Source organism: Melospiza georgiana, chromosome 15, assembly GCF_028018845.1.
Source record: "Melospiza georgiana isolate bMelGeo1 chromosome 15, bMelGeo1.pri, whole genome shotgun sequence".
In the NCBI taxonomy this organism is placed as follows: domain Eukaryota; kingdom Metazoa; phylum Chordata; class Aves; order Passeriformes; family Passerellidae; genus Melospiza; species Melospiza georgiana.
The window spans coordinates 1,896,930-1,906,658 of NC_080444.1; positions in this window are offsets into that span (position 1 = coordinate 1,896,930).

A 9,729-nucleotide genomic window follows, 5' to 3' on the forward strand; every position below is an offset into this window, starting at 1 on the left:
TCCCCTCTGTGTCCCCGCAGCCGCTCCGTGTGTGCCCCCTGTTCCTCTCCGTGCTCTCCTGTCCCCCCCGCCCAGGGTGTCCCCGTGTGCTCCTTTCCCCGCCTTGTACCCGCGCCTCCTGCCCGCAGCGTCACCGATGTCCCCACGCTCTCCGCCCCGAGGAGTCCCCACCCCACCCGTGCCCCCTGTGTGCTCACCAGCATGCACAGCACCAGGAAAACCCCGATTGCTCTGGGGCTCCTGGCGCTGAGGACCTCTGGCACCCCATCGTTGTTGGTGACAGGATGTCACCCAGGTCCCCATCCCTGCCAGCCCCCAGCTCAGTGCTCTGGCTGCACCCCAGTTGTGGGGGGCATCCAAGTGGAGCAGCCACAGAAATGCCAGAGCTGGTCAAGGGTAGAGACACCCCCTAACTGTCCTGGGGGCACTGACCAGGCAGGGACTGACCATGGTCACCGTGGCCAGCCAGCCATGTGGTCACAAGCATTCCCCTCCAAAACAAACAAATTGGCTAAAGAAGGGCTAAGGAATCCTGGAAACTTCCTCTCAGCCTGACAGGAGATAACCCTGCCTCTGGAGTTTCATTTCTGCCATCCCCCTGAGCAGCACTGCTCTCCAGAGACACATCTCACTGCTGGCCCTGGCTGCTTTAGAGGTGACAGCTGAAAGCTGTGGTTCTAAAACTGCCCTGTGCCAGAGAAAGGGAGAAAATAAAGAATTCTTTTCACCCAGATTACCCCAGTGCCCCCAGCAGCAGCTGCAGGTCAGTCCTGGCTGGATGCAGCTCTGTGACCCTCCCATGGCACAGGCAGTGCCAGACTCCTGCCTTTGTCAGCAATTAAACCCTTATCAATGTTGAATCTTACCTGAAACTCATCAGCTCTTGTGCTCTGATGCATTTTCATGTTTCTGCCTCATTTTTCCTGCAGTTCTGGGGTGCCAGGGCCAGGCTCCCCCCTTTTTGCTGCCTTTGCCCCAGTGCCCCACACCACAGCCTGCTGGGTGCCCATGTCATGCCCCAGCTGTGCTGGGGATATTTATTTATGGGGAAAGGAGGAAGTTTTGTGGTTTAAAGCAGAGGGGCAGATGAGGTACTGGAATCAGGAAATGAGATTAAAGGCAGTTAGGAAGTGTCTGTCCTGCCCTGAACCAGCGGCTTCCCTGCCCTTCCCACACTCCATCCACACACTTCAGAGGTTTAAAAATGAAGATACAAGGAACAGAAGATCCAGAATCACCCGCCACAATCAGAAATTGTGGGAACTGCACCTCACCCTCAGCTCCCTGCTCCCCCTTTATTGGTAAGAGCTGATGTGGCAGCTCTAGGAAGCACTCCAGGTGTCAGACACAGACCAGGTGGGTTTGCTGGGCTGTTCCTGAGAGTTCTCATTCCAAATCCAAGCATTCCTAAAGAATTAAGTCCTCTATCCTAATAAACATACAGATGTTCATCCTACAGATGTTCATCCTTGTAGGCAGCACTGGGCCCTGGAGGAACAGAAGCAGATTTGGGGATGTGGTGGGAGAAAGACACAAAGGCTTCAGCAAACTCTTGTTTAAAAGCAGAGTTCTCTGCTTGGCGGCCAGTGTTTTAGCCAAGGCAGCCCTGTCTCTGGCAATCCCCCTCCAGAGGCAGCTCAGGGCTCTGTAATTCTGTGCCCAGGGATCAGTTTCCAGCCCAGTTTCCAGCTCAATATTTTGAGGCTTTTGTGCTCTGTTCAAAGAAATCTCAGCCTGGGCTCTGGTCAAGAGGCTGTGCTAGAGGAAGCAGGGCAAGGCTGATTTTTGTTCTTTGGTTTTCTCCCTTGGTTTCCTCTTTGGCAATCTTTTCTCACATTTTAGGGTGGCCACAGGGCTTGAGATGATTTTTGTCTTTGAGTCCCTCAGTGAGTTGGACACAGGTACAGAAAAAAGGCAGAAATTTGCCTGACATAAAAATAAATTCCATCACCCCAGCTCCCACTGGCTTTTGAGGTCTGCATGACTTCACTTTTACTTTTGAGTAATTATTAGATTTCCATCAGGTTCAAGGCTTCATATTGGAACAAATGCAACACCAAACCTCAGAGATGTTCTGAACACAGTTCAGTTTGAATTTTTGGGGGGGAAGAGCCCCAAAATGCCTCCTTCTGGGTTCCTTGGACTTGTAGGGTGTCAAACCAGACAGATCTCACTTATTTCATGGCCCACTGGCCCTGGTGCTTTGTCATCACGCTGATCTTTTCCCTTTTCATAATTGGATGTGCTCTCCCTCCTCACTGAGTGACATTTGAAGAGGAGCCTGTGGGATCAATGAGAAAGCAGGGCTGGCAGAGAGAAATAATCACTTTTATCAGCCCAACTGACATAATTGGAATAAACAGCCGGGCTTTGGGCATGGAAGGCTTTGCTGAGGACTGTGAGGAGCTGTGCCTGCCCAGATGTCTATCACAAACTGCAATGGAGTGGCCTGCCCAGATCAGGCTCTTTTATCTATAGCCTATCATAACTACAATAACTACCACGTTCATGTTACTATTCTCCAATCACTAAAAGTTAGCACATTACAGTTTAAGCTAGAAGTTGTGTTTCACTTTTCTTGCAGTGGAAAATTCTGAGACCTTTTTTTTTACTTGCAACTTTTGCTGACTTGTTTGCCTGTGCTATCTTTCTGCTTGGTTAAAACATCTTCTTGTTTGAGGTGGGTTTATCCTTTGCTCTAAGTCATAAAACTTTTTCTAACTATCATATCTTTTCTAACTATCATAGCTTTTCTAACTATCAAACCTTTTCTAACTATCATACATTTTGGTTCTTTGGTTATCCAGTAAGACTGGCTCAGTAATTATTTTCTTTTACATCAAAACTTGCTTCTCTCTCTATTATTTCTTCATATTCTACATTTAAAAATCTTTCTGCTAAGTATACATATCTCTGAGACTTTCTTGTCAGACTTTTATCTTTCCTAACCCCCAGCTTTTAACCCCTGCAATGCCAGCACTCTCAGGGAAGCAATTGCTGTGTTTCAGAGCAGACCAAGGCAAAGGAAATTGTTGGACGCAACGAGCCTGGTGCAAAGTGAGGCTTTGTGTGGAACCTGACCCTGCTGGAGCACTGAGCACCCGGGATTCATTGTCTCTGAGCTGCTCAGCCATCAGTCAGCGCTGCTGTGGATGCGGGTGACAGAGTGACACAAGTGAGGGCAGCAGAGGAAACCGGGGTGGGGAGAGCAGGGCAGCGACAGCCGCAGATAAAAGACGCTTATCGCTGCCTTTTCTTCCCCCTGCTGCTTTTCCCACAGCTGAGCTTGGTTTCCAGAGCACAGGAGATGCTGCGTCCAAGCCACTCCTCCCTAACTCTGGGCAGGTCCCTTCAGTGCCCCCTGAGCCCTGCTGGTGCCAGCAGTGTCCCTTGTCTGTCCCCAGCGATGTCCCTTGTCTGTCCCCAGCGGTGTCCCTTGTCTGTCCCCAGCAGTGTCCCTTGTCTGTCCCCAGCCGTGTCCCTTGTGCTGTCCCCAGCGATGTCCTTTGTCTGTCCCCAGCAGTGTCCCTTGTCTGTCCCCAGCGATGTCCCTTGTCTGTCCCCAGCCGTGTCCCTTGTCTGTCCCCAGATCTGCTGTCCTGGCAGGCTGTGAGCCTGCACAAGGGGAATTTGACACACCTGGGGGGGTTTTGGGGTGCTTTCTGCTCCATCACCAGCTTGGAGGGGACCCCAGCCAGGTGCAGGGGGGTCACATTAATGCAGCCATGAATTCCCCATGCTGGGCTGGAGTTACGTACTGGTGGTGTGAGGCCAAGGCTGATTCCAAGACAAATGCACCAAATTGAAGGGTCCTTCTGATTTAAAACCTTTTCACTGCCTTTCTGAGCTGCCCAGACAATTCTCATCAAGCAGGAGGCAAATGATGGGGCACCTCCCCTGGTGTAAAACTCTGGCTCCCATAAATGGCCATAGGATACAGGAGCTATTCCATGAGAACAGCCCAGGGACCTCTGCCCCGTCCCCCTGTCCATCCAGCAGGATCTGCTGTGTCCCCAGGTGAGCCCTGGGGCTGAGCACACAGGTCCCTGTGTGCAGGGAGGACAGACCTCCACCTCACTCCTAATTTTAGAAGGTAGGAAAAGGAACTCCATGTGCTGGAATATGTGCAGAGTCCAAGAGGAAATTTGGTTTTTCCTGAGAGCTTTCTTATCAAATCTGCCTCGTATCAAACCCAAAATAGCTGAGTGGCTGCTGAGCTTTGCCTCAGCCCAGAGGAGATGGACTGAGGAGGAATTGCTGCAGGGTGGGATGTGCTTCATCGGGGGCAAACCCAAGAGGCTTTAATTTGCTTTAATCACCTTTTCCTCCTGGATCCCATTGACCTTTGCAGGCATTGTGCCCACGGTTTTCTGTTTTCCCTCAATGAAACACAATCAACAATTCCATATTTCTCCAGGAGTATTAAGAGGACATTCACTGTTTTCTGTTCTTTTGGAGCACCTTCACAAGATAATCCTAAAAAGTTTGGGTTTCAAAAAGTTTGGGTTTCTCTGTGGCTACAGCATAAAGGGTCCCACCATTTCCCTAAAAACCGTGCTGGAAAAAGAAAATAACAATTCAAAAGTGGCTAAGGTTAATTCTTGGAACTCTTTGTAAAGCCTCAGCCTATTCCAACAATTTCTCTTCACTGAGAAAAGCAAGGCACAACTTCCCAAGGATATTTCTGGGATTCACATTCTCTGGACTTCAGAGAAAGAAAAAACAATTTTTTATTTCATTTGCTGTTCCTGTCTTGTTCACAAGTAGAATGCATTGTAGAAGATTGTTTACTTGAAGAGAATTGCTAATTAGATTCTGGTGTGAGTGTTTTGATTTATTGACCACTTGAATCCAGGTGTGTGTGTTGAGACTGTCAGCTGAATCACAACATTCTGTGCAGTTTTGTGCTTGTGCACATTTCAGTTTAGATGTAGTTGTTAGGAAAATTAATCCACAAACACCAGAGGTTTCTGTCCAAAAAGGAGACAGAGGAGTCCTTTTACTTTGTTCAAATAAAGGGGCATTTATTAGAATAAAGTAAATATACGTTTTATATATTTATATATATATATATATATATATATATATAATATACTTTATTCAACGTGCCATGGGGCATTCCACTGGGGTCTCTCACATTTTTGGAAGACGCAGCCTCCTTTTTAATCCCAATTTCCCAGCCACATTTCCCTTCTCTCTTTCCCCATTTCTGAGGTACTTGAGAAGTTCAGTCTTCCCAAAACATCTGATACCAGAGATTCCCCTCTAATGTATATCCCACCCTTTTCATTTTTAATTCTAATGGAATTTTAGGTCTTTTTTTTCTTCTCCATTGTTCCTTTCATCTCTCAATGTCTAATTTCATGTATCAGCAAACCTAAAGTTTATTTGTAAAAGCAAATATCTTTTTCCATTCATCAATCAGTGGAATCCTTCTCATTGTTTCTTTTATCTCCCAGTGTTGGTTTTATCTCTCAGCAGCCCCACAGCTTGTTTGGAAAGACAAATCCACTATTCGTCTCATAATGTAATATAGTATAGAATAATACAGTATAATAAATAAATAAATATACATACATATATATATATACATATATATATATATATATAATATAATGTGATAAATATTATATATATAATATAATATAATATAATATAATATAATATAATATAATATAATATATATTATATATAATTATATAAAATTTTAATATATAATTATATATTTTATTTTATATATTTATTTTTATATCTTTATAAAATATAAGATATTTATATTTATATATTTTTATATATTTTATATATATATATATAATTAGCCCTCTGATAAGATAGAGTCCTCCTTGTCATTCCTCCCCCTTGTCGGGGCTGCCCTGCTTTTACCATATTCCATTACCATCCCTGTGTTTCACACAGACCCTGGACAGTTCCAGCAGGAATTGTCACAGGGATTTTCCTCTGAGCACAGAAGTGAATGGATGCTCTGAAAGGAACTCACTGGCTGAGTTCTGCAGGATTTGGGGACTGGAGGATCCTTAATAAAGTGACTGGGATTGAGGAAAAACACACTGAGAATCCTACACGAAACCACCCACAGACCATGCAAAGACAGGTGTTTAATTGGCTACCATCAAGTAATTTGCTTAATTGGGGGCTGAGTCTGGTGGTGAGAAGGGTGGGGTGAAAACAGACAGAATTCAGAATTCTCCCTCTGCTCACTCCCTTTCAGCCTGGCCATGCTGGGAACCCCATTAAACCATTCCCTTTCTCCAGGGGAATTCAGTCCATTCCCAGCTTTCCTCTCTCATCCCACCTTTTATTCTCCATTCTCATTTTCTCACTCGGGAGCTGAAGGCAGAGCAGGCCCTGGAAGCGAAAGGCACTGCCCTGGGAGGAATTTGGAAGGAATTACAGACATCACTTTAGATGATGTGATTTATTTTTCTTATCTTCTGCACAGGCAGGAAGGGTGAGCTCGGCTCACATCTTCACCACACGGCTCAGAAAGTCACAAGGCCCCTCATTACAAGATTTTTAAAGTATTTATTAACTAATAAACCACTGCTAACAAGGATATCTATGCTTTTGACTCAATCCTTAAATATTTCATCTCATGGACTCATGCTGCAGTGTGAGCTTTCTTAGCTAATCATGTTATGACACACAAACTTACAGTGCTGTACTCCACTCTGGAGGAAGCAGGAATTTTTGTCTGTCACCTGTTTATAAATCCCTTATTTTTTGAGGAAACAAGGACAGATCCTTGGTTTTGTCTCGTAATCTTTCTTCTACTTAGCTTATGTGCCTCTGCTTTAAACTATAAATCCACATTCTCGTTTCCAGCACCTCAATTTGGAGGCTTTTTCTAAGGTCTCAGATCAAATTCTGTGTTTGATTCTAAGGTCTTAGATGAAATTCTCTGTTTGATTTTAAGCTTTGGCTTCCAGGCCCAAAGTTCTGAGTTCTCTGCATTTCAGATTCCAGCACCACCCGGGCTCCTTCCCCACCTCAGCCCCTCTGGAATGTGAGACAAACCCAGTTTAATTCCTTAAACAAACCCTGTTTAACTCCTCAAACAAACCTTATTTAACTCCTTAAACAAACCCTGCTGAACTCCTCAAACAAACCTTATTTAACTCCTTAAACAATGGCAGTAATTGCTTTTAGATGGACTATTGTGTGCAGCACCCACCTCGGAGATGGTATCTGGGATCGGGCCTTTGTGTGGTGCAGAGATTTAACAGCACACCAGATTACATCTCTGACCAGTGTTTTTATTTGCTGCGTGACGGTAATTGGGTGATTTTAATCTGGGCTTGATTTTATTTTAATTTTTCTGGATGCTGCCAGCCCTGAGGGAAATGGTGTAAGGCTGTCTCGTGCTAAAATTAGCCCTGGCAAACTCGAATTCACCCCTTCCGCCAGCTCCCGGCAGAATATTTGGGATAAAAATCGGCTCCAAGCCTGACCAGAGAACCTGCAATTCCCACCTCACTATTACCCTTTCCATGGAGGCACCGACTCCATGGTTTTAGAACTTTGCGTCCTCCAAAATTCCTCCCCATTCCCCAGAGAACAGGAATTTTCTCCCTCAGCTCACCAGAAAGTATCAAAAGCTCAGCTTTTTGCCTTAAAAATCCACCCTTGTGCCTGTCTGAGGATTTCTTTTGTCGCATCCCTGGAGATGCTGCTGCAGAAGAGAAATTCTCCAGGAATCAACCCTTGTGCCTGCAGATTTCCCTCAGAGTCAACTGTGTCCATCTCTGAGTGCAAGAAATCCCTGAGAGAAGTTTTCTCCATTACATTTCCAGTTCTGGGAATATTAAAAAAGTATATTAAAAAAAAATTCCAAAAAATATTCAAAAAAATATTCAAAAAAATATTCCAAAAAATATTAAAAAAATATCTCTTGGCTCCACAGGGCAGAAGGCCAGGCCAGGTAAACCAAGATAATAATGAAGATTTGAGTGGTTGAGGAGAGCACAACACCGTGCTGGCTCCCTGCCTTTGCCTTCTCTCCAGAATGAAAGAAATTTGTGCAACTTTCCTGCTGTGCCCGTTAAATATTCCTGCAGGGAGCTGAGCCCTGCCCAGCCATTGATTCCCCAAAGGTCAAAGCCTTTATTTGGTTTCATAATCACTTGTGTAACCCCCTGGTGCAAGGGGGAGGTTGGGAAAGGGGTCCTGGAGGAGCAAGGATGGAGATGCTGCATTGCCCAAATGCAGGGCTGGGTGGAAATGTGGATCTGGGGTGGGATTGTGGGAGGGCAAAAGGCAGAAATGCCTTGGGAATGCTGAGCTAGAGCAGAGACCAGACAGAGCTAAAGAATAAAGCAGGGATTTATTAAAAGGATCCTCCATGGATGCACCTTGGGCAGCACCAGAGCCCAGCCAGGGTTGCACCCAAGATGAACCAAAATGGCCCCAAAATGCACGGCCGGGCACGGGCTCTGTCCCTGGGATCAGCTCTGCTCCATTTGCACCTTGCAGTTCATTGTCCCATTCCAGCTTTAGCCCAGGCACTCCCACCCTGCTTGTTTTTCTCTCTCCAGCCCACGGTGTTTGTGCTTTGGGGCTGTTTTTGATGCATTCCTGAGCTGTCCCAGCTCCATTTGGGGTGTCAGCAGTGGGATGTGTGAACTCTGTGACTGCAGGGTTGGGCGCTCCCCTGTGCACTCCAGTGGCTCCATTCCTGCAGGATTAGCCAGGAGAAGGTGGGACAGGACCCTGGGGACTTCCCAGGGCAGGTTTGTGTCCCTTCACCAGCTGCTGCTGTGGTTCTCAAGGCTCAGGTGTGCTCCAGCAGCAGCAGCTCCATCCTGGAGGTGACAGCTCAGGGACAGGGAGCAGGAATTTTTGTCTGCCACCTGTTTATAAATCCCTTGTTTTTCAAGGAAGCAAAGACAGATCCTTGGTTTTGTCTCCTAAACTGCTGAAAGAAAGAGATTGAGGAGGTGACAGCAACATAATGTCCCCATTAGGGCCGGGGGCACATCTTGTGGGTGACAGGACAGGGCAGGAGCTGTCAGCACCAAGAACTGATGGGAGCACCAGGCTTTGTCCCACAAAAACAAGGGGTGACTGCAGGGGAGGAACTCCTGTCCCTGTCATTTGAGAGCAACTCCCTCCTTCAGTTTCCACAACATCTTAAATTGCTTCCTGCGGGCCTGGCTGAGGTGATTTACAGGGATTTTACGGGCACAGGAGGGGCAGATCCAGTGTCTGATGCCAGGCAGGGCATCCCAGATTTTCATCTGGGAAAAAACCTTGGTCCTGTCCAGCCTGAGAGTTCCAGGGTGGCTGTGGCTGACAGACCCTGGTGAGGAACATTTTGTAGGAAGGCTTGCATTCCCTTTCCCTGGAAATCTCAGCTCATTCCTATTGCATGAGTTCAGGCAGCTGCCGAGTTCAAGTGGGTGCAGTTTTAAAAGGGAAAATCCTGCTCGAAGCCCAGAATAAATAATTATGGATACGGCCATATGAAAAATAATTATAAGGCTTTAAATAAGCTCAACTAAAATAAACAGCTTTACCTGCTGGCAGCCTGAGCCCAGAACTCCCAGCCATGAGTGTGGATGGATTTTTGGAGCAGGTAAAGGAGTTTGGAGGGGCTGCATCTCTCTGGAATCTGGTGCCAAGGGTAACAGAGCAAGAGTGGGAGCAGGAGCTCATGGGGCTGGCCCCAGCACTATCACCACCATGCCTTCCTTCCCCCAGGGATTCAAAGCT